At 47.6% G+C, this 26,320-nt stretch overlaps 1 long non-coding RNA gene across 1 annotated transcript; it reads left to right on the top strand.

The window, feature by feature from the left end:
* Nucleotides 1-291: 291 nt before the first annotated feature.
* LOC142774446 (uncharacterized) lies at nt 292-4,867 on the top strand. Its single transcript, XR_012886400.1, has 2 exons — nt 292-560; nt 3,638-4,867. It is a non-coding gene; the product is annotated as an uncharacterized LOC142774446 (long non-coding RNA).
* The last annotated feature ends 21,453 nt before the right edge of the window (nt 4,868-26,320 follow it).

The raw sequence follows: 26,320 nt of genomic DNA, 5'->3' as shown, positions 1-26,320 counted from the left end.
ATTTTTCTAAACTCAAGGTTCCCGGTCAGGCCATATTTCTGTGCCCACACCTGTATGTTCAAAGTCATTTACATTGTCCAGCAACAGCATTTCCCCCGTTCACGTGACTACCTCCTGTCAACGGATTACACGTCACACGCGCTTGGAAGTATGACACAGAGGGGTGCATTAGTCTCTAGAATATGGTCGTCATGAGCATTCAGCTGTGTTGACGCAGCCGTCGTGATAAGCTCATCACGCCAGAAGCGGCGTGGTGTCTCACCGAATCCCCGTGCGCACGGATGTTACGCATAAGCGTGCAATTCTCCGCTTTCGTTGTGATATAGTGCTCTTGTATATGCCATATTCTTTTCGCTCGTCATGTGGAACCTAGGGATACGATGCGTTTCTCGTTACATTCCTGCTGCGGGGACAAATTGCATCGGGCGCACGCCCCTATCAGCCAGGGAGCCTGCCGCTAAGCCACACTTCCCTCCGACTCCCTGGAGCAACAGCGTTTAGACTGGTGGCTTGTCGAATACACTGTAATCAAAGGAAAGAGTGAGACGCAATTAACTGAGGTAAGGCTTAGTATAGTTTTCATGAATTTGATTTTGTATGAATTGAATTGTCAAGGTCTTCGAACTTTTATGAACTTTTTTTTTTCACCCAAAGCTTCGAAAACGGTATAGCGAGTTCTTCAGAATTCGATGTGCTTTGGCGTGCCCTTACGGAACCTCATTTCTACATTGTTATTTTGTGTGGGTTGTCCACAAGACTTAACTACAGGTGCGACAAAAGTCACACTAAGGTCACTCTGAAACCTGGCGTCAGAAATTCATGCCAATGTCGCATAGGTTAAAATGTTTCCCGTAATCGACTGCTTAGACAATTTAGAGTGCAGCAGTGGGAGCTTTTCTCCAAAACAAGTAGACTTCAAGAATGAAAGGGCAGTATGCTATTTGCATTGCGACGTGCGCTAGGGGCGACTGCAGCCTGTAATAAATCAGAGAAAAATGAATTTGTCTATTGCTTCAGCAGAACCGAAGAGGCCTCACATTACTACATGGTTAAGCTGAATTTATTGTTGTACAAAAAAATAAAACTTGACGTAAAGCATTTCCTAATAAGGCACGGAGAAAAAGTATTGAATACCCGAGCATGCCTGAGTGAATAGGGGACATTACAAGAAAAACATTCAGACATTAAGCACTGATGATGTGCCAAGGTAGATGGGCGACAAGATATAAGACTCATTTGAGGACGAAAAAAATTTCTGACTTGACTACGATATCACGAAGCATGTAATGTGCCCAAGGTAGATAGATGGCTTACAACAGTGTAAATAGTGTTTTGTAAGGAAGATTGCAAAATATCGCTTCCGCGTCGTTTTCGCAGCCTCCTGTCCGCGACGAAGCAAATGCGTTGTCGTCGTCATTGTCATTTCTACAGAGTTTAAAAGCAACTTTTTTTTACAAAATTTTAAGAGAATGATATCATGAGGGCACGAAGTAGCGCAGATGACTGTTTCGAATGAGAGGGCGTCCTTTGATGTTTACTACACTATATTATCTGGTATGACACGACTGGCTTGTTTTTTATTCAATGTCCGTTTGTTGAATCCAACTCTAAAGACACTAAAGATATGTGTGTTCTGTTCTGTTCTAACAGTTTTGCTGTGGAGAGGTTGAGATCCATATTGCCTCGGCTACTCCATATCACGATGTTTTGCACCAAAAAAAAAAGAATAATACTGAACGGTACCCAAAATGAACGATTCCAAAAAAAAACATAATAGCACACTGAAACCAGTTGAAATATTATGCCAATACACAGTTTGTTTACAGCAGTTCACACTGTCATTAAACTGTACACGTACACTTTCCTTTTCTACTGTCAGTATCTGCACTAACATATTTCATATATATCAATCCCTGGCTGGTTATCACAGGTGCCTATCCAGTCCGGTCTACACTAAAAAGTCTATCAGGAAAATGTTCGCCTTTTTTCTGAAGATCCATATTCCCGGAGAGATTCCTCACTTAGCAAGCATACTTTTTATCGCGCATGGGTTCCGGTGTTGCCTTGCTTTACACCTCCAACAGCTTAACCAACAGCGCTACGGTGGATGCTTACGAAGGACATTTCCTGACCTTGTCGATCCATTCAATGAGGACATTCATTCAATGGCCCTCCCTAGTGGTTCACTTCTATATATTTAGTCTCCGAAAATTCCTTCTGCAGACACATCGTGGTGAGCAGCTTGAATAAGTGATAGAAGCCACAATGAGAAAATAGCCACTAAATTGAAGGCTACAGTACAGTGGGCAATACCATTCAGTTTACTATATAGAACGCCTTCTGCCAGTCCTCTTTGCAGAGACTTCATAGTAAAAAGACGAAATAAATCGAATTTAAGTAACAGACACTAAGGCTATGCAGAAGAATTTTTGGAACTGCGTCTATTTTGTAGCAAAAGCAAGATATGGCATAACTTCTTGGAAAACACTGACTAGCCAGTTCATGGCAGTAGCAATGTACGTTCGATCTAGCGAAAGCTATGTCAGAAACCCGAAGTGTCCTTCACTTTCAAGTGATAAACAAACATTGTGCATTTACTGCAAGCATTAAAACAGCCATTTCTTGCTAAATATAACCTTGCAAAGATCGTAAATGTCCCGAACAAGTAGGGGGCAACGTGCAACTAATGAAAGTTCTGGAATTTATCTATAATGTTTGGGAATTTCTGATCAAGGAATTTACAACAATTTGATAGAATTTGGCTGCAATTATTCAGCCTATAGTTATCCTTTTAAAGCAAACAACAAAATTTTATTAGTTGACCTTTCAAGCGGTCGCTTGCACTATACTCACTGCACCTCGCTTATCAAACTTCCAATTATATGTATAAAGTGATTCTTCATAGAGGTGACGCTTGCCGCCCCGCCACAGTAGTCAAGCGGCTAAGGTACTTGGCTGCTGACCCGCAGGTCGCGCGATCGAATCCCGGCTGCGGCCGATGGAGGCGGAAATGTTGTAGGCCCATGTGCTCGTATTTGGGCGCACGTAAAGAACACCAGATGGTCTAACTTTCTAAAGCCCTTCACTACGGCGTCTCTCATATTCATAGGGTGGTTTTGGGACGTTAGTAATAATAATAATAATAATAATAATAATAATAATAATTACTAATAGTCATATTATCATTATATGATTAAATTTGAGGCAATCATTACGTAAGGAGCTTCACGACGCACAGCTTATGAAAATCGTGTGATGTGACGCCTGAGGAACGTACATCAACACAAGGAAAGCACCTACGCCACCTCTTGAAGAGTTTGTCATTTTACCGTAAGGAATTTTTTTATTTTACGCCACATATTGAAATGAGCACACCTCCTGAAAGCGATGTATGCGGCAAGGTTTTTAAACGGTGCCAGGAAGTGGAAGTAGCGAGCATCGAACATTGTCGAATCTAGCGCACAGATTCAAGGGTGGTGGCCCAGCTAATACTACCCGAGAGGACAGAACACAATGTGATAAAGTAAAGTTTATATGCCTAAAATTTAAGAGACAATAAAAAGACATTCTCTCATATGGGCAACAGACGTCACTGATCCTTCTTGTATACGTCACCTTTCTGTTATATTCTATGCAGCCAGATGCCGTCCGCAAACTTGGGACGCCGATCGATGTCGATAAGATCAGCAATCGCGCCAGCGCAGGCGGGGCTACGGAGGCGGCAGGGAGAAGAGCGAGTCAACCTGCTTCGATTGGGGTGCTTTCAAGACAAAAAGGACACCGGCTTTCACCAACAACCAACTTTTCGCGTCTCTCCTTCCCTCTTCCTGTCTCGCTCTTTTCTTTTTCTCGTTCATGTGTGTTTCCTGTCAACGTGCCTCGCCCGCGTTGATGAAAGTTTGGATCCTCTGACAAACAGCCTTCGACAGGCTCGATGCTGTACAGGTTTTCTCAGGGGTATCTCGCTTTCGATACCAGCGATAAGTTAAGGCTGATGGACGGGCAGCGAGCCATACAGCGTGCTCTACTTGATTCTTTCTGACATTCGACTCAGTCATGTGTTACCTATACGTGTAAATAGACGAGATGCTGCCGCGAGATGGTGCTTTTATCGCTTTTGTGGAAACGACTGATGCGTCCTGATTTGAGAAGAAAGACGCAGCAATAATCAAGGCTGTCTTACTCTTACGCGGCAAAGAAACTGGTGCAAAAGACTTACACAAAGCCACCTAAAAATAACCATAGTATATCAAAAGGACATCTATAGTATATGGAAAAACACCGCTTCTTTCGCATTCACTAATGCATCATCGCTCTATCTGGGGTATTCCCTTTCACTCAGCAATAGGGCTGCGCGCTGCCTTGTAGGTGACCAATGAAAGCTATAGCCTGGTTTGTATCTGATACTTTCTACCAAACAAAAGAAAGCAATCTTTTAGGTTGATATCAGAATGCTTTATGTTTACGTTGTGGCAGGTTATCATGGGTCACCGAAATGCAATTACTTGATGTGTACAAACAATATGATGTTCGTTTTGCATTACGTCATGTAAGTTATGAAAGCTGATAAAAGAGAACGATTTTAAACAGAAACCAGTGCAAATGACACCAGGCAGTTAAAGGTAGTTTTTCTTTTTCTCACTAAGTGGGAGATACAGCTCGCTTACCTAGCAGAAGAAACGAATAAGGAATATAATCATAACTAAAATCAAATACGGCTATATATATATATATATATGGTCAAATAAATCAATAGAAAAATAGAAGCTCTATGAGGCAGTTGATCTGCCCCGCAACATCGACATCTTATTTATGTCCCAACTTCTCATTAATGTTGTGTCTAATAAAAAGAGCCCTCAAATTTACACTTCTTCGTCTTCATTTCTTCATTCATCGTGAGGGTCATGTTCTGGCAGACTTAATGCCATCAGGTAGTATGCGAGGATTGCTGGTCAGCTGCCCCAGCTAGGTAAGATTGCGTTCTGCGTGACTCCAACAGGCAAAAAGAGTGCTCCATGCTCGCCGCAATGGCAACATACGGCGCTGACTGACACTCACACGCTTAAACGCACATACATGCCATATAAAGTGAAAACAATGACATTTGCAGATCACATACCCCAATCTTCTCACACAGAGCTGTAAGCGATCGTGAGGATGCATATATTGATTTTTAATCTTCCCAGCAAATATACAACCTCTGGGCCTCCCCCTGCTTTCTTCTTTTTAAATTAAAAAAAAAACACGGCTGGAAACTTATAGTAGGGACTCAGCATTTGTACAGGATTATTCGTTTTTTTTTGTAAACGAATGCAGAGTGCACGTACACATGTGATATGCTTGGCGTTTACTGCTTATACTTAAATCCGTTTACTACGTGCATTTACGACACCATAACAATAATAAAAACGGTTTTATTTGCACACTAGCTGTTTGTAATTTTTTTTTCAGATGGCGTGGTGACCTGGAGCAGATGGTGTCTCTTTTCTAATTACCAGAATGGGTTTCATTCCCAACGACAAAACGCACGTTTCGGAATGCATAAAATGGAAAAGAGGCCCGGTAGTTGGATTTATACAGGCGCTAATGAACCTCAGGCATTCAAATTTTAACTGGTGTCCACAATTTTACATGGCGTCTCTAACTATAACGTAGTAATTTTGATTTGTACAATGCTGAAGCAGCCTGTTTAACACGCATACGTTTGTTCAAGAATATTATATCGTACAGATTTAAATTTGTCTGAATTAGTCCAACGACCCGCGCATCTTGCCAAGTCTGGTGAAGGGCTACCGTATTCACCTTGGTAGCAGGAAAGCAGCGCGTGATTGCGGACTTCTGTGATGGTGTAGATGGGCGTGCGCTGTAGCGGTAATCAATTATACATCTATGCTAGGCCAAGCCCTACAAGTGCGCCGATGGTAAAACCACAATCTCTATCAACGGGTACTTGTGACAGAAAGCAGACAAACTCCGCCACTCACCCTGCAATAGACGCACGTGACAGAATAAACAAATCAATGAAGATTTTTAATAAAAACACTACTTAGAAGTAACACAATATGAGGAAACCCAGACATGGGCAAAAAATGCCCGTCCAACCCATGACTGGCACCTTAATAAACCGTCAAGATTAGCTCACTGATTTTAGAAGTTCTGTGCAGGGTGTTAACCACATGTACGAAATTCTGGTACAGTGATTTATTTTATGTGTTCATAACTTCTTAACACGAGCTGGAATCATAGAGGCTCCTAGTAGCGTTGTTCACATTTCATCTCCCCAACACTCTCCCATGCGCACGGTAGCAAACCGGCTGCCTATAGGCTCGTTAACCTCCTTGCCTTTCTTTTCCCTCAATTTTCCTTCCTTCCCTCTAAATATTGATGCATCACGTCCGTGATACATTCGTGCAAAGCATACACCAAGTCTTGGCCCTGTTTCGATCTCTTGCAAGGGGGTAGCAAACTGGGCCAGTGATCCCCCTACCATCTCCCGAATTTTTCACGCGAGAGCTTCAACGAGTTCCTGTCGCAGAAATTTCAGCATTAAAACACACGCGTCCCGTAACATGCGTCACAAGAAAACATGAAGTGGTGAAGTAATAATGTGAGGAACAAGCATACAATTCCATCGGGCATGGGAACATGCGAATATCAGTTTATGGCCGGCCAGCCACTACAATCAATGCACACACCTTACTGTGCCTATCCGCTTAAGGTGACGTAAAAGGTGCATTGCAAGTTCGAAAGGCTTCATGCACTGAGCGTTTGAAGTACGCACTCGTAACAGGATATCGTTATTGCTTTAAACCCTTGATAGATAGATATATGGAGGTTCACGTCCCAAAACCATCATTGAATATGAGAGACGCCTTAGTGGAGGGCTCCGGAAAGTTCGACCACCTAGGGTTCTTATACGTGCACCCAAATCGGAGCACAGTGCCTACAGGATTTTCGCCTCCATCGGAAATGCAGCCGCCGAAGCTGGGATTCAATCGCGCGACCTGCGGGTCAGTAGCCGAGTACGTTAGCCACTAGACCACCGCGGCAGGGCCACATTCAACCCTTAAAAGCTACACTTAAGGGTTCTCCGACATTTTTTCCCCACTCAGCGTTATTTAGGCCTTTAAATAGCACAGGTTTGTTGGCAGCCGGCTGCTTTCTCACTTTACCATCAGTGAACGACAGAAAGAAGTAATTTACTGGGGGCAGAAAATTTAGACACGAAGATAATCAACTAGTAGTGCGTTAGAGAAGAAATAAAGGATAGTTTTGCAGATTGACCGGCCAATCAATGTTTACGATAAGCAAGAAGTAGCTATTGGATGCGGCTTTCCTTTTTTCAAGCAAAAATACCGCAAAGTGTCCTTCATGCTCTAACGAATCACTAGTTCGATAAGCGCGATCGCAGCAGAGACTTTGCTCCCTGGTTGTGGCGCTTACCGAAATGCGAGAAGCGACGCCTTTTAGAGCGTGCCCAACGAGCACATCTACCAATGGCTACCTAAGGCTAGATTTACTGTTTATGCTACCTTTAGCTACCTAAAGGTAGCATATACAGTAACTCTACCTATGGCGAGCCCGTCGCACCATCTCGCTACTGATTACGAATACGCGCTAGAGTTATTGAGCTAAGAGGACTGTAAAACGGTGTATGGTGTATACAGATAGCTTCCCGACACCCAATCACGGAAGGTTTTCTTTGTGGTGTAGTGGTTAGCGTCACGAAATAAAATGGGCGAGGTCCCTGGTTCGACGCCCTGCTGCAAAATCATTTATTCTTGCTGTTTTAGCAATTCGCTAATATACATTTACTACGGCACATCCTCGACGGAAATATGTCAGTGGAGCCGTAGTGAACCCCGACATAAAATATTTGCGTGTTAAAACGCTGTAATCGCTACATAGACTATTAAAAAAAGCAATATTTTTTTTTCATTTGTAGATCGAGCCCATTTGTTCGTTAACCTTATATTGGTAGAATTTGGAGCGAAGTATGAGGTCCAGCTATTCTTTACCTATTACTCTTTCATTAAGTACTTCATTTTATTCTACGACACAGTATTCGCTCGTTCTACATTTTTTTAATCCTATACAGTGAACTCTTAATGAAGAGAACTTCAAGGGGCCTAAATAATTTGTTCACTGAACTGAAAGTACATTAAACTGAATGTTCATTAGAATACTAAACATAACTGAATACATCAGATGTGAAGTCGGTAGTGTGAAATCTTATTTATTTAGACAAGAATTTCGTAATATTAATTCGGGCTGGTGTCCTCGAAGGTGTCCAGGAGGTTCACTTCTATGCATGGCATTTGGCACAGCTTGCTGCTGTGATACGAAGTCTCCTATCTTTCTGATATATCCTTGAGCCTCGGTTAGATGTACAATATTTCACTTTACCTCAGCCATTAAAACTTCTTCGTCGCACTCTTCTTCCCGTTGAGGACGAACACTGGGCACAACATATATATGATAGTACGGTGCAGGAACTCAAGCGCGGGTGCCTTGTTTTAGTCGACTGTGCGACCGTTTTGACACGACGGCCCTGCATGCACAAGCGCTGTTGCACCGCTGCCGATGAACGAGTGATTTGGGGGCAGCTCGCATCAGCTACGTCACTTCTCAAGAGCGGGAAACTCTGTCGAATGGAGCTCGAAAATGAGCCGAGTCAACAAATCAAGTCTACTCAACTGAAATATTCACTACTCAAAAATTCGCATATTAGAAATGTTTTTGCGGAAAATTCACAAACACACAAAAAAATCGCCAGGGATTTTCTTTGTCGAAATAACGAGCCCCTGGTAAGGCCAGCTACAGTGAACTCTCACTTGAACGAACACCGGTTTAACGAACAGTTTAGAATAACGAATGGTCCAATCATGCACTCGTTATCTCGATGGAAATATCTCAATTGAGCTCTTTAAATACCGTGTTTTTTTACGACTGGTAGTCACGTTGACTTTCGAAGTACATTTCTCACAACAACCATTATGCGAAGCAGTGAGGTAAAAGGGCGAATATCGACTAAGCATACGGTCATCAGGACGCTCTCTCGAAACAGAGGGTGGAGGCGTGTCGAGCGTTGCACAGCATAGGAAGTCATTACATCAGATCTCGTATAAATGGCTGGCGGTCGATATCAATACTCCTATTCCGCTCACTACTGGCTGAAGTCAGGAAATATTGCAGGTATTTGTTTGGTGCTCTCTGAGCGCCACTCACATTCTGATGCTTTTCATCAGGCATTGATCGACAAAGCCCCACGAGAGGCATCACTAATGCACCGGCCGATAATGGCCATATTTACGATAAGTTTATGTCTCATCATGAAGCTTGAACCAACGCGAAATCAGAATATCCTATTTACCGCTTCGGAGAGCAACCTTTTTTTTCAGATAGAAATCTCGGAACACTTCATCGTAGACACCGTGTTCGCGATCTTTTTGCTGCAATCCAAATTTTCCCAGGCATAGCAGATGAAGGAAGAAAGGAAGGACGGAAGCAAGCACAAAAAGAGAAGGCATGGAGGTCAACCAAAAACACTACGTTCAGGTCGGCTCTTCTACACTGGCAGATTAGGCCTGCGAGATAGAAAGATGAGAACGAGAAAGGAGGGAAGAGAAGAAACAAAGGGGGAGAGAGACAGTGTATTCACAGCAGCGTGCAGAAATCAACCGCAAGTGATAGACGTTCACAAAAGCGCGTCGTCTCCAGATGAACAGCATGCATTTGTCGACCCGTATGTTAAAAGTGAAGCTGTCCGTAGTCGACCCTTCCTGATACGTTGGTACCGTAGAGCTACTCAAGTGGCCCTGCGGGTTCGGAAAAGTGGGACGTAGTAGGAAATGGGTGATGCATTAACACAGGTTGAGATGAGGCTCGGTGGAAAGCTCGAACGAGCGGCGCGCCCATATGAGGTATGCAGGGTCCGACAATGCAGGCATCAACTGATCAGTTGCGACAGCGTTCGAGAATTGCAGTTGACCGTATTTTTTTATCGAACAAACGTGGATGCCAGCTTTTTTCTCGATTTATTTTCTCTTTTGCAAAAAGCTACTTGTACTGAAAGGGCGAGCTTAGAACTTGTGTCGAAGACAATAAATAAACGTACTTGAAATCCAGGCGTTGATTGAGGTGTGCATGAACATTATTCGCTTTCTCGGATAGTATCGCGGTTACTAACGAACAAAATTCATGAGAACAAGTAATGGTAAGAGAGAACATGGTGTGCACCAAATGCGCGACAAAGTGACGAAGTGCGATCAGGTACTCATTGTATAGTGTTCATGTGTCACTTCCTACTACCTGTTTGTTTTCTAATAAAGATTATTTCAGCGACAAATTATAAAAAAAAGGAGTCCAATCATCCAAAGGGCTGCGCTGCCATTGAAAACTCGAAAGATGAACAAAGAAAAGATTTTGACCATCAGCGCACCTGTGACGTCAATACTATGGAAAGAGTGCAGCTGGTGGCCTTCCCTTTTAATTTTTGTTCCTCACCCTCACATCTATCCTTCTCAATAGCTCTGCTCTTTTGCTGTACTGTATTACTGTATTACACATGGCTATGATATTCTGTGCCATCCTTTCTCATCACTTGCTCAATAGAAGCAAAGTTTTCAGTTCGTTACGTTGTCAATCTATACCCAAAGTATACGAAAAAATTGGAGGACAATCCATAAACTCCAAAGCGTGTTCGGTGATAGCATACGGCTATTCGAGGGACTATGCAAGGTCTGTTTTTTTTTTGAGCATGTATAGCCTTAGGTATAGCATTCGGTGTGGAAGAATCCAGAATCTTGGGGAACCTCTCCGAACCACCTGCCGTGGCATCACTTGCCGGAGTGCCTGCCCTTCTCCTGTGAAATATAGTGGCGCTAGCTGGTTTCGGCTACTTGCAGGTACTACTTGTGCAGCGAATATAATCAGTGCGCATTAATAATTGAAGGCTTGTTGTTATTCTTCATATTGTTATGTCAGTGAGAGCAGCGATGTCCGAACCCAGAATGAAATTTACCACGACGTTCAAGTTTCCGAAACCAAACCAGCGACACAAGTGTGAGTCTGTATCATGACTGGGCTCAGACGAGGGGTCGGGTGAATGTGACCATGATATATAAAATGCTTCCGCTCTGTTCTTTCCTCAAGTCAATATCCTGACAGCAGTCTGTGAAGGTTACTTCAAGAGCCTTTTCTCATAGTTCAGTACCAACATAGTAGAGTACCTAGTACTCTAAATCCTTTACCACTTTATCTAAACGAACAGAACCTCATTAAAAGTGAGGCCCGCTGGATGGCTTTATGCTCTCCCATAGCAGTTCCCGGTACTTTAAATCGCTACCCCCCTTTTTCTAAAAATAACAATACGCCCAAGGTTTATTCCCAACGCAGATCTTCTCATAAAATGTAATAATGACCTGCCTACTTGCCTTACGTACACAGAATGCTTGTAGAACAATTATAAGTGCGTATACATGCCTCGGAGACAAACTTAGAACGACTTGTTGAGCTTGACGGCATGTCGCTTACATAGGTACGAACCAATCCTACTAATACGGCTTTCATTTTTTTTAACTCTCACTCACCGTAAGGAGCATAATATTATCCCAAGTTATATAGTTGCAATTGTAATATATATCAGTTATGCATTTGCAATAATATTTATGCTTTGCAATCATAATCATATTACATATTTGCTATTCAAGCAGACCATGTGGCTATTTATGGATAATTCAACTGGAAATCTACTTCAAGTTTAAGATGCCCGTTGCTTTCGAATAAAAATGACTTGTGGAATAGGTGCTTAGATTAAATCTTGTGATTTATTTTCTCAACGAGGCATTTCATCCTTCTTCGTGCAAGTTAACAAACGGCCGTGGTGTTGCACGAACTTTTCTCCCACGTCCGTGTTTGCACGCCTGCGATTGTTTTTCAAGAGAACAAAGTAGGCTAATGACGCACACAGAGAAGAAATGCATTGCTTCACTTTGCCACAGTTAGAGGCATCAGTAACCGCAAATTTCATGTTTTTGCGTCATGAGGTAAAAAAATTGCCCGCAGCTTCCCTCGGGGGAACACTGAGGAGGATGCGGACCATATAATTGGTTAACGGGGTGTTAAAGTGCGACTTACTTAGGTCGATGGCTAAATTGGTTTACGTGGTTGTGAAATGGGGTGTTAAATTGCGACTTACTTGGGTCGATGGCTAAATTGGTTAACGTGGTTGTAGGAGGGGGTGGTAAATGAGTGAACACGTACACACGTATGCGAAAGGGCGGCGCTGGTCGAAGGGACGTCGATCATTGTGTTTGTGGATTCGTTGGAATTCATTTCACCGCGACCTTGGACGTCGACGCGCCGTACAAACCAACCGACGAGCGGCAACTGAGCGAGCGAGCGCCGACCTTGAGTATATATAGAGCACGACGGCGCATGCACTGTCAGCTGTTGAATGTTCTCGAAGCGCGACGCCACATGCGCGTCCACTGGAGAATCAGGAGAATTGTAGATGTCGAACGCGGTGTGTAGAGGAGGAAGGGTGCACAGATGGTGGAGGAGTGAAGCGCGCGCGGTGTGTAGAGGAGGAAGGGATGCACAGATGGTGGAAGAGTGGGCGACGGCGCGACGGCGCATGCGCGCGCGTCAGCTGTCGAATGTTCGAGAAGCGGTGCGGACGGCGCGGACGGCGCGGACGGCGCACTACAAGGCGCGAGTATAAGATGCTCCGCATCTAATATTATCTTTCACATTGAAGCAAATTCAATGGCGGCGATCGTAACACAAACGCTGCTCGGAGGTTCTTAAGGTAATCTTGTCAGATTGTACTCGTGTTAGCTATTCTCTGTGTTAAACATAGCACACTGTTCTTCTGTGGATTTTTACCTTTGCCGTCAGTAGACTGTGCCTGCTTTAGAAGGCTTACAATGCGCCACGTGCGACTACTTTACGTCTGTGAACGTAGCAGGGTGATAAGACAGGCTTTACCACTTCGTGGGCTTCAGGTATTAGTCACCGCCAAGGCGATAAAGACTCGGGAGTTTATGCCGTCACCGTCACGTGGATAAGCGTAATCCACGTAAAGAGCGATTTATCATGAGGGATTAGGGTCTGGGGCTGTCGCTTCGGCGATGCCTTCCTACTGACAGCAGCTGGCATTCAGTAAAGCTGAGATTATTTTCCTATCGTGCAATGCATGTGAGTCCCCCAGTTCGTTTGCGTCACTTCCACGTGTTCACGCATTGAAGGGTGAATTTTTTTGTGTGGGTGTAGAATGACAGAAAATGTGACAAAATTTTCTTGTATATAATGAACACACCTACGGAGAAGCAAAAGGACAAAGTCACGTGTCGCACTCTCTGAACTGAATAACTGAAAAAAAAAACAATAGTTCTCAGTGATATAGGTGCACGTGGACTGAAACTTGCGCAGCTCTCTCCAAATTAGTTTGGTATAAAAAAACATGATATGTAAACACCCCACGAAAAAAAAATAGCGATGTTCTTTATAAATAACCGTTTGTGGAGTCAATGAAAACAATATATCTGTTTTTTAATTATTTTTTGCTAAATAGGAAAAACTTCTGTTGAATGGTATTGTAAGCAACTCTGTACACTGTGCATGATAACGTTGATATACTTCAATAAAGTTACTTCACAAATCTCTCCTCAGCAGATTTCTTTGTTTTGCTGTACAGTGATCCGACCAATGCAAATGTGCATGTTCGCGACAGTGAGCAGTGCTGAGGCAAAGTTAGAAAGTGCATTGAAAAACCCCGCCCCTTTGGTTTACTTTTGCCCTGACATCCATCGTAGTTCTCTTATTCTACTGCAAAATATAATGTTGGAAATAACCGAATACTTTAAGAAGCGCGCTGTGAAAATGAATGTAATCACATAAATGAGATTTTATGGTAACATTTCTAAATATCATACATGAGTTTTTTTTCATTATTATATCTTATATACAGGAATGCAGTCCCCTTTTTATATGCAATAAGACTATGAAAAATGTTTTGAGGTCTTAAATTACCACACTACGAACAACGATTACGGAAGGCATTGTATAATCTTATTTCCTGCCTTGTGATAACTGGGAATTGATGATATGCGAAGCACGAATGAGAAAGTTTGATGTGTCACTTTAAAATCAAAACAATGCTACGAGGTGGAGGTAAATGATGCCATACATGATTTCCGTGTCATGATTATCATGTCTCGATGTGTCGTTTACCTTCGCCATCTATTCGCATGACGTGATACCAAATTTAGTGTATGTGAAGCAAGCGAAACGACCACGAGCACGCTATGAGCGTGGTATGCTGTCATGTTCTTACATGACACGCGTGTCAGGATTATTATGGTTGCAAAAGTCATATACGTCCGTCATCGATTGACGTCACCCAATAGCTAATTTGGCATATGTGGAGCTAGTAAAATGGCCGCGAGCGCATCATGAAGGGCCCAATACGCTCCAATGTAGCGTTGACGTACGCGCACGCTGGGTGAAGCAACGCTACGCGAGCAAAAAAAAAATTGCCGCAGCTTCCCTCGGGGGAACACTGAGGAGGATGCGGAGCATATAATTGGTTAACGGGGTGTTAAAGTGCGACTTACTTGGGTCGATGGCTAAATTGGTTAACGTGGTTGTGAAATGGGGTGTTAAATTGCGACTTACTTGGGTCGATGGCTAAATTGGTTAACGTGGTTGTAGGAGGGGGTGTTAAATGAGTGAACACGTACACACGTATGCGAAAGGGCGGCGCTGGTCGAAGGGACGTCGATCATTGTGTTTGTGGATTCGTTGGAATTCATTTCACCGCGACCTTGGACGTCGACGCGCCGTACAAACCAACCGACGAGCGGCAACTGAGCGAGCGAGCGCCGACCTTGAGTATATATAGAGCACGACGGCGCATGCACTGTCAGCTGTTGAATGTTCTCGAAGCGCGACGCCACATGCGCGTCCACTGGAGAATCAGGAGAATTGTAGATGTCGAACGCGGTGTGTAGAGGAGGAAGGGTGCACAGATGGTGGAGGAGTGAAGCGCGCGCGGTGTGTAGAGGAGGAAGGGATGCACAGATGGTGGAAGAGTGGGCGACGGCGCGACGGCGCATGCGCGCGCGTTAGCTGTCGAATGTTCGAGAAGCGGTGCGGACGGCGCGGACGGCGCACTACAAGGCGCGAGTATAAGATGCTTCCACATCTAAAACGACGCCAGGCGCGGCTGGCGCGACCAGCGTCCGTCGGCATGGCCCGGTGGACACCGGAAGGAAATGCGACGTGCTGCATTTTGTGCTGACGACTTTACCCATAGAACACTGCATCTCCCTCTTTTCATGGCGGAGGGACAATGGACGTGCTGAAACGCGCATGCGTCAAAGCAACGCAGCATGGCACGCGCTTGCGAGTATATGGCAGGACCGGTGCCTGCCGTGGCGACGCCGGCGTGACCCGACGACTTGAACACCGTTGAGAACGCACACCGCGTCACGTCGAAATGTATTGGCGCCTTCACTGTGGCATGTAGTCATGTTTTCACTTGACACGCATCTCTTGATTATCATGTTTGCACCAGTCACATACCTTCCTCTTCCATTGACGTCACGTAATACCGAATTCAGCCCATGTAAAGCTAGCGAAACGGCCACGAGTGCATCCTGAATGTGGCATGTAGTGATGTTGTTATCTCACACGCATGTCGTGATTATCATGTTTGTATGTGTCATTTACCTATGTCGTCCATTCGCGTCACTTAATACCGAGTTTGGTACATTTGAAGCTATTGAAATGGCCACGAGCGCATCATGAGCGTAGCATGTAGTCATGTTGTTACATGACACGCATCTCATGTTTATGATGTTTGCACCAGTGTCATACCTTCGTCATCCATTCAAGTCCCATAATACCGAATTTGGTATGAGCAAAGCTAGCGAAACGGCAGCCAGAGCATCATAAGCATGGCATGCAGTCATGTTGTTACATTAAAGGCATCTGATGACTATCATGTTTGCTCCATTCACATACCTTCGTCATCCATTCACGTACCGTAATACAAAATTTGGTATATCTGACACTAGCGAAACGCCCGCGAGCACATTATGAGTTTGGCATGTAGTCATGTTGTTACATGACACACATGTCATGATTTTCATGTTATGGTCTGTCGCTTGTGTTCGCCATGCAATCATGTCATAGCATACCAGTTTTGCAACATGCAATGTGAATGAAACTACCGCAAGAGCCGCAAGACCATGAATTATAAATCATGACATTCCTGACATCCATTTGATGATTTTCATGTTATGACTAGTCAAATATGTTCTTCATGCAGTCATGTTACGCCATACTAAGTTTGGTATCTATACGATTATCGAAATGGCCAGGGGAGCTAAAAGTCGTAGGCGGCTAGATAGATAGATAGATAGATAGATAGATAGATAGATAGATAGATAGATAGATAGATAGATAGATAGATAGATAGATAGATAGATAGATAGATAGATAGATAGATAGATAGATAGATAGATAGACGCAAAGTCACTGGAGTTCACCAAGAAATGCTTCGCATTTAAAAAAGCGGTCTTTCATCTGTTGAGTTGGTTTACAATTTGAAATAGGTTATAAATTGAAAGATTTTGCTGCATTCAGTGTGAGCAAGTGAATAGCTTAGCTTATAGTATTTTTAATTATAGTGTAGCCAATTCCGCCACAATTTCAACATTAATATTTACGAAGAAGTACCAAAAGGATCTATGGAATAAAACATTCCGCTATGGTTGCCACATGTTGTTTTTTACGCCTCTTTGCTTCTGGCTACTGCAATAACCTCTCTATTTTACAGCGCGAAAGCTGTTATGTGATAACTAGAGTTGAAATTCGGGCTAGTTGGTTTGCCCTTCATACGCGTGAATCCACACGTTAAAAATTATTTTATTAGTATTTGTTGTTGTTGCGAATTAGGAAACTACATAGTCGAAATGTGCAGTCAGGGAAAAATTGTGTGACAGCAAAACTCTCAACTACTTGTATAAGCGCCCTGTTTCTAGAAGTTGTGGCTCCTTAAGTGATGACCTTCATAATTTTTGTGAAAAATATATTGGCCCCCTAATTCACGATCCAAATTGATTTGCAGCTTTGTATTAGTGTTGCAAACACTGGGTGCTGATGGATTGAATACTAGACGTACTAGAGCGTCATAGAAGTTGCGCTTTTTTTGTAGTCTTTTTATATTGTTGCCTTGCAACCTTAAGATGGTAAAATAACTGATGGGTCAATCGACTCCCGCAGACTCACTGGAACTCCCATTAAGACGTGAGTCTGTGTCTGAGTGAGCACGTGTGATTATAATTAAGTGAAATTGAGTCCAAACGAACCCTGTCGACAACTAAGTGTACCTGAAATTGAGTGAGTGCTGTTGAGGAAAATTGTGGCGGCTTTGAGCCTGGGTGAGTCCTAAGCGTAAAATATATTTTCGTGGATGAGTGTGAGAGAACTCCGCATTTTTTGCCGGCCTATGCTTTCGAGTGTCCTTTTTTCTACATTTTTTTCGGTGTTAGTGCGATAGGCAGTTTCATCATTTAGACACACTTCCAAAGCGGGCATGCACTGTCATGATGGTCACGGAAAAGGCTCTTTTAGAAGCGTATTAGGGACATATATTACACCACACAGGGACAAACGAATACTTTTGGCACTGTACTTCACGTCACAGTTTATCAATCTATGGCTGCCTGCCACCAACAAGAAAATTAAGGCGCCCCAATAAGGCATTACCTCTGTTTTTTAGGAGGGGGGCGGATCACCGTCGAGAGCAGTCGCACCTCACTTCGGCTCCGCCAATTTTCGGCCCTCGCGTCGGTCCTTTCGACCCTATCCGGATAATTTCTTCACGGGTGGCTGGAGCACATTGTCTGGATTTCTTCGACACCCACTTTATTGCGAAACTCGCCCGGGGTGGCCCGGGAGAGCTTTCGAAAGCCTTCGACCACGCCGTGCACCGACCTAGGCCTCTTAGGCCTAGCTCGAGTGCGGCCGCCTGCACATCAGCTGACAGACGGAGCGACCGCCCGGCCGCCCGCCGCTGCCTCGTCGCCCATCTCCTAGCTGTCCACCGCTATGGAGTATATTGTCGAAGGACAGGACGTGTCCCCCGAGGAACTCTCGGACGAATCCTGGCAGTCGCCAGGCCTCCGCGCCCAAGAGCAACGCCGCGCAGCCTTGCGCCTTGCCACCGCCGCAACTAAGCCCACCACCACGCCGGCTTCTCTGCCCTCGTCGAAGCGGGTAAATACATCGCCTCCGCAGCACCGCCGCCGCGCTCCGCTCCCTCGTCTCCCGGCGGACACGATTCACATCGTCGGCCGCCCAAAAAGCCCCGTAGAACTCACCAAGCTACAGCCTTGGCACTTGTACACCGCCTTGCTGCAAGCAGCGTTCCTGCAAGACCTCCCGCCCGCATCTCGCGACACGGTGCGGATCCACCCCGTCAACAACACTTTTACGCTCAGCGTCGCGGACTCGGCTCGTGCACAAGCATACCTCCGCATCACCTCCCTCACGGTTTCCGGCAACACCTTCACCGTCCACCTTTACGCCCCACCGCCAGACGATGCCCTCAGGGGCATACTGTACCACGCCTTCGACGACTTCACGGACCAAGCCATCCTTGAAGACCTTCAGGCAAGCAATCCTACCCTCTCTGTTGTGGGCGGCCGCCGCATGGGCAAGGCCCCTCACATCTTGGTCACCCTCATGGAGCCGAAACTACCGCGGTGGATCTTCTACCACGGTGTCCAGCTTCGCCTCCTTCCGTTCCGCAACAAGGTGGAAGCCTGCTACAATTGCCGCTCGACCGGCCACCGGACCGACGTGTGCCCCAAGCCGCGGCAGGAGCGGTGCCATCGGTGCGGCGCTGCTCACCCCACACCGCCCGAAGGATCGCCACCCACTTGCAACCCCCGCTGCATCGTCTGCAATGGGAATCACTCCACGTACAGTTCCAACTGTAAACACCGCTACGTGCAGCGCCCTCAACGCCAGAAGGCCCCGGCACCTGACACACACCCCCCGCCACAACAGCCTGTTCCGCCCGCAGCGGTAGTGCGCTCTTCCCAGCAAGCAGCAAGTGGTCCCTCACCAGCTCCACCGCCCAAGTCGGTTACTGCCTCTCCGCCCCCCGTACCAGCGGTGCCTAAACCCACATCACAGCCCATGAATTCGACATGGCCCCGCGGCGCCCCCGGCTTGCCCTCGGAGCCGCAGGTTGTTGCACTGCAGCAAGAAAACGCCTCCCTCCGACAGCAGGTCACTGCACAAAGCGCTCAAATTGCAGCTCAGAAGACCCAAATTGATTCCCTCCAAGCGAAACTGCAAGCTCTTGAAGAGAAGCTGGAATCAGCCATCACAGTGAAATCCTCTCTGCCCTCTACCATTTGCTCCTCCTCCGACATGGACGTTCAGACTCCCGAAGGATGCACTGGCAAGCGCCGTCGACCCAACACTCCCCTTGAATCTCTTCACTTTTCTGAAGAGGTCCAGGTATCCATCAAGACGGCCTTGGTGGATCTTGAAGAGCGGTTGGATAGCCGCTTCAACTCCGTCCACCAGCTTCTCACTGCACAGCACGAAGCTCTAAATTCCCTGCGCACAGACTTCGCCGCCTACCCCCCCGCCACGTCCTTCCAATCTCTACAGTCAACAGTTGATAGCCTACAAACTGCCATGCTTGGAAGCATCCGAGCAAAGCTACCCCTCCATGCCCGCACCACCACCTCCTCCGGCGCCGCCCGAACCTCGCAAACACCGGTCGAGGCAACATCTTCCGCTGTTAAAAATGGCTGACCGATCCATCGTCACCATTTGGCAGTGGAACTGCCGTGGTTTTCGTCCCAAGCGTAACCACCTCCTTCTCCACCTACAACAACTAGACCCCTCGGACGCGCCTGATATCATCGTACTACAGGAAACTCACGCCGACGTCTCCCTCTCGGGTTACGTCGCCTACAACCAAGTAACTCACCATCCTCTGCCCCATCCCGTGACGGCCGTCCTCACCCGGCGGACGCTCGCTGTCAATCGACACGATCTACCCTTCCCTGCAGTCCATCACGTCTTTCTCGAGACACTACCTCAGCAACGTGAACAGCCCTCTCTGTTTATTCTCAACGTGTACAACCCCCCTCGCTCCACTGAAGACGCGTCTCTCCTAGCCTTGCTCCGTGCCGCTGCAGCGAAAGCAGCCAAATCACCCCTTCTTATTCTCGGCGACTTCAACGTCAAGCATCCGGACTGGGGTTACTCGAAGGCAGATGGCCCCGGAAGGAGGCTGTGGCAGCTCGCTCACGATCTCAACCTCTCCCTGCTCACCGACCCCACGCAACCAACGCGCATCGGCAACAGTGTGTGCCGCGATACCACCCCGGACCTCAGCTTCTGCCGCAGCGTGCCCGACGCGCGCTGGTATAACACGCATCAGTCCCTCGGCAGTGACCACTATGTCCTCACCATTCAAGTTCTCACCTCCCCCAGCAAGCCGCGCCCACACACGGCCCGCTATACAGACTGGGACGCTTTCCGAGAACGCCGGTTGCACTCCGCCACTTCCAACATCGAGGACCTCTCGACGTGGACCGACCAGCTGCTAGAGGACCTCGACGCAGTCACCGCCTCGATCCCCACCACGAAGGACTATCCGGCAACTGACGCCCGTCTTGCCCACCTGTGGGCCGCCCGCACCGGCCTTTGCAACCGTTGGCAGAAGCAACGTCACAACCGTCGCTTACGCCGCCGCATTGCGCACCTCGATCGTACGATCGAGCAACACACCACCGCGCTCGCCCGCCAACAGTGGGAGCAGCTCTGCTCGGGTCTCTCTGGTCAGTTGGGCTGCAGACAGTCCTGGCATCTCCTCCGCCACCTCCTCGACCCTGCTTCTGCCAAGTTGGTCGCTCGGCAGCAGTTACAACGAGTGGTCCGGGCTTACCCCGGCGACACTCCGTCGCTGATGGCAGACCTGTCCGCCAAATACCTTCAGCTTCTGCCTCCTGGCACACCTCCTCCCCCTCTCGCGTCCTACTCTGGGGCCCCCAACCCAGTACTGGACGCCGATATCACGGAAGCGGAGGTCTACGCGGCATTACAGAAGCTCCGCACCACTTCCGCCCCCGGCCCAGATCGCATCCCCAACAAGCTCCTCCGAAACCTCGACGCCCCTTCGGCTGCTACCCTCACTTCGTTCCTCAACGAGTGCTGGCGCTCCGGCAACCTCCCCCAATCATGGAAACACGCTCGCGTGGCTTTCATCCCCAAGCCGGGCAAGAAACTCACAATCGAGAATCTCAGGCCCATTTCACTCACCTCGTGCGTCGGCAAGCTTCTAGAACATGTCGTTCTCGCTCGCTTGCAAACGTACACGGACGCACACCATCTCCTTCCCCACACCATGCTTGGTTTCCGCCCCCAGCTATCCACGCAAGATGTCCTCTTACAACTCCACCATGATCTCCTCGACCCACCCACATTTTCAGACACAAAGGCTCTCCTTAGCCTGGACCTTCACAAGGCGTTCGACCACGTCTCCCATTCGGCTATCCTTGCCGAACTCGCAGCCCTCAATCCCGGCACCCGCACCTACAACTACAATCGCGCGTTCCTCACCGCCCGCACGGCCGAAATCATCATAGGGGACCTCCCGTCTCCCACGTACGAGCTTGGCCCTCGTGGCACCCCTCAGGGCGCCGTCTTGTCGCCTTTTCTATTCAATCTTGTCCTCCGCTCGCTTCCTGGCAAGCTGGACCGTATCCCCGGTCTTAAACACACCCTGTACGCGGACGATATTGCTCTCTGGGTCACGTCGGGCTCTGACGGCCATATCGAGCAGACGTTGCAACGCGCAACCGACGTCGTCACGTCCCACGTGCACGCGGCCGGTCTTACTTGCTCAGCGGCCAAATCGGCCCTTCTTCTCATGCGGCCTCCCGACCGGCGTCGCTACAAAACTCCCCACCCCACCATCACGGTTCATGCCAACTCTACTCCTGTCCCCGTCGTTTCGCATTTCCGCGTGCTCGGGCTGATCCTACAGTCCAACCGCCATAATACACACACCATAGACAAGCTCTCGCTCTCGGTGCAGCAGACCGCACGTATGCTCGCCCGTGTCCGTGCGCGGCGTGAGGGCATGCGAGAACACGATCTACTTCGCCTTGTCGACGCTTTCGTCGTTTCCCGCCTCACGTACGGCCTTCCTTATACACGTCTCCTAAAATCGGAACGCGATAAAATTGACGTCCTCATCCGCCGGGCATACAAGACTGCCCTCGGCCTTCCCCCCAACACGTCCACCGATCGTCTTCTCCGTTTGGGTGTACACAACACGCTCGACGAGTTGATTGAGGCTCACCGCTCCGCTCAAGTGCAACGCCTTTACCGTTCGCCGACCGGTCGCCACATCCTTTCCTCCATCGGCCACGACACCTCCTCCCACCCTCCGGATCTGGTCTCATTACCCCATGCTATTCGAGCGGCGTTCTACATCAAGCCGCTACCTAAGAATATGCTGGCGGGCCACCACGACGCTCGCCGCCAAGCCCGTGCCGCCATGCTTCACGCAAAGTACGCCGACCACCCGGCCGTCGCCTACGTAGATGCGGCCCGATACAATGCACGCAGGGACGCCTTCGTAGTCGTTTCCGTGTCGCCCTCCTCAGCTCCTTTGGGGCCGACCATCACGGCTGGCACCGTCAGAACGCCTTACGCCGTCGAGGCGGAGGAAGTGGCCATTGCTTTGGCCGCGACCTCGGCTGACGCAAGCGTCATAATCAGCGACTCGAAACAAGCCATCTCGAATTTCGCGCGAGGTCTCGTCTCGCCTACCACCTTACGGCTACTTCGGCCCCTACTGCAGCAAGATGAGCAGTGCCGCATAGAACTGATCTGGGTCCCCGCCCACTCGGGTCACCCCGGCAACGAGACAGCTCACCAACGCGCTCGAGGATTCGTCGACCGAGCGGTGGGCCACTCAGAGTCGGACGCCCTGGTGCCGGAGCCCCTGGTCACCTACCACGACATCACTCAGCACTATCGCCTCGAGCGATATTTCTATTCACATCCTCACAGCAGCCTTCCCAAGCGGTCCGAGATCGCCTGGCGTCGCCTACAGACCCGCACCTTCCCGTGCCCCCTCGTGTTTTCATACATGCACCCAGGTGCCATCGATCCACGCTGCTGCCTGTGCGGCAACGTTGCCTCGTTGAACCACATCCTCTGGGGCTGCCCGGAGGATCCCCCGCCCGCCGACCTCCTTTGCTCACCCCCCACCGAGGGACAATGGGAGGCCCTTCTCTCCAGCAACGACATAGACATCCAGACACGGGTCCTGAAACGAGCGGAAGAAGTCATCGAGAAGCACAGCCTGGCAGCCTTCGTGGCTTAGCCTCCCTTACCCCTCACCCCTTCGACTAATAAAGTTGTTACTCACTCACTCTGTTTTTTACGATTTCCAAACTTTTCCAAAAAAAAGTTGCCAATCATTCTCTAACGTTTAATCAAACCCGTTGGACAACAAACGTGCCTAAAATTTTCATATGTCAAATAAATATTCACATGGGTGAAACAATGCGTTGCCTTCACTGTAATACGCGTTTCGGCTGTGAACTGATTGCACATTTGCTTCTTTTTTTTTTGCTTTCGTCTTTTAGGCGACGAGTGCACTTAGCGGATGCGAGGACACATTGGTTGTGCACTTCACTCTTCTCGCTTTTCCCACCTGGGAGAAGTGACGATGCCACGAGTCAACGCTTTAGTTCACTGATTGGCGGCTCTCCTGATGAGCACGTCCTGAAAGCTTTATCAAAAAGCCGTGCCACGTCTTTTTTTTAACCTTGGCATGCACGCGTTCTCTTTTCGATGATTGCAGGCAGAATGACAATGTGAGAATTAAGCAGGCAACGTGAGGACGTGAACCGCTCCGCTCAGTCCGCGTATCTTTCCTCTCGTCGAGATGGCTTGCTTGTTTGTTGGTTGTTTTGCTTATCCCATTTGCAGTGAGAGCCTTCCTTCCGAAAATCGGTTTCCTGTCGATGGCTGGTTCTAAATGGAGCTGCAATAATCACATTACTCAACTCGCGTGAAAAGGAGGAGTACATAGTTTTTAGGAGCGAAGCTCCTTATAGCGGCACCCGCTTGTCCCGCATCCCGTCGTAGTATGTAACCAGTCTTACGCTTTGACCTGCAAACATTTTGACCTCCAAGGTGGTGCTGGTGAGAGATTCCTTTTGTGCGTTGTTGAACAACGAAAAATAGTGCTCAATGTGCATGCCAATAGCTGATAATGGGGTATGAGAGACAGGAGCATGCGGCTTTTAGTTAACGTGCACGCTGCAATCCCCATTAGCAGCCATTGCATGTACATTGAGCACTATCTGAAGGGAAAAGGTTGCTACGTTATACCCACTGGGTGTAACCACCTTAGTTTTAGAAAGGTTTAGCGAGCGTTGAGCCGCAGTGCCATGAATACAATGAACTAGTATACACCATGAATGAACTAGTATACACCATGAATGAACTCGAGGTGGTTAAGAATGGGAAGTAGATACGAAGCGCAAGCCGTAAGAAAGTAGAAGCCGAATTCTCCTGCCTCTTATTTCCCATGCAGCCATTGGCATGTACATTGAGCTCTATCTGCCAGGAAAAGGTTGCTGCGTTATACTCGATGGGCGTAACCTCTTTGGTTTTAGAAAGGTTTAGCGAGTGTTGGACAGCAGTGCCATGAATACAGTGAAGTAGTATGTACCACGAACTCGAGGGGGTTAAAGGTGGGAAGTAGACCCGAAGCGCAAGATGTTAGAAAGTGTGCGTGTGCACCTCTCGTTTACTCCTTGGAATGTCCACTGGATGGTGGTATTTCTATATGGGGAATACATGATGAAAAGATGCCAGATGGTGGTACTTGGAGTGTCGAATAGACGGACGAACGGACACACATGCATGAATGGACGCATGAACGGACGCAGGGGCGGATGCATGGACGAACGCAGGAACGGACGCACGCACGGACGGGCGAATGGACGCATAGACGCTCGCACAGACGGAAGGAAGCAAGAACGAATGAACGGACGAACGCTTCGCCCCACTCTCCATCATTCACTCCGTGGATATGCTGCCAATTTTTTTTCCTGAAATCAGTCATGTTCCAGAGTTCTTTGTTGCTTTTTGTTTAGTCTCAACGGGTGAACATGCGATTTTTTAAAGCCGACAGTCTTTCCTGGGGACCTTTGAGGCCAAAACTTTGGCCTGCCTGTCGGTCTGTACACGTGTGTGTTAAGAAAAATTGCAGCATATCCACGGGGTGAATGATGGAGAGTGGGGCGAAGCATCCGTCCGTCCATTAGTTCGTGCTTCGGTCCGTCCATGCGTGCGTCTGTGTGGCCGCCCGTGCGTCCATCCGCCCGTCCGTGCAGCCATCCGTGCGTCCGTCCATGCATCTGTCTGTGTGTCCGTTCGTCCACCTATTCAACACTCCAAGTACCACCGTCTCGCATCTTTTCAGCATATATTCCTCATATAGAAGCACCACCATCCAGCGGACATTCCAAGGACTGAACGAGAGGAGGAACACGCACACTTTCTTACGGCTTGCGCTTCGTGTCTACTTCCCACCTTTAACCACCTCGATTTCATGGTATATACTAGTTCACTGTATTCATGCCACTGCGGCCCATCACTCGCTAAAACTTTCTAAAACCAAGGAGGTTACGCCCAGCAAGTATAACGTAGTAACCATTTCTCGTCAAATAGCGCTCAATGTACATGACGATGTCTACTAAGGAGGAATGAGAGACAGGGGAATTCGGCTTATAGTTAACGCGCACGCTGCGAATGTTTTATTGTTCAACAACGCACAGAAGAAATCTCCCACTGACACCACCTTTGAGGTCGAAATGTAAGACGGGTTACACCCTACTACTAATACTACGACTACGAGGTACGAACGGGTGCCGCTATAAGGAGCTTCGCCCCCAAAAGTTGTTAACAATTTAGAGTACTTGGTACTCTACTATGGGAGAGCAAAAAGCTGTCTCGTGGGCCCCACCCTGGACAAAGAAAAGCCTTATAGAAAACAGAGCGTACCTTTCGCACGCCGAACGAGTTTTTGCGTTTAGAAAAAATTTTTTTACAGCATGTACAGAACACAAAGGCTTCATACCATTCCAGTAACAGGGCACATACACTTCGACACATCTATATTTCACGACTAACATCATTACGTTACAGTGAAGACATTTGCTCTAATATACATGATTATGTTGGCATACAT

Source organism: Rhipicephalus microplus, chromosome 10, assembly GCF_043290135.1.
Source record: "Rhipicephalus microplus isolate Deutch F79 chromosome 10, USDA_Rmic, whole genome shotgun sequence".
NCBI lineage: Eukaryota > Metazoa > Arthropoda > Arachnida > Ixodida > Ixodidae > Rhipicephalus > Rhipicephalus microplus.
Note: the sequence above shows the minus strand (reverse complement) of the source record. Positions and strands in the feature narration are given on the sequence as shown.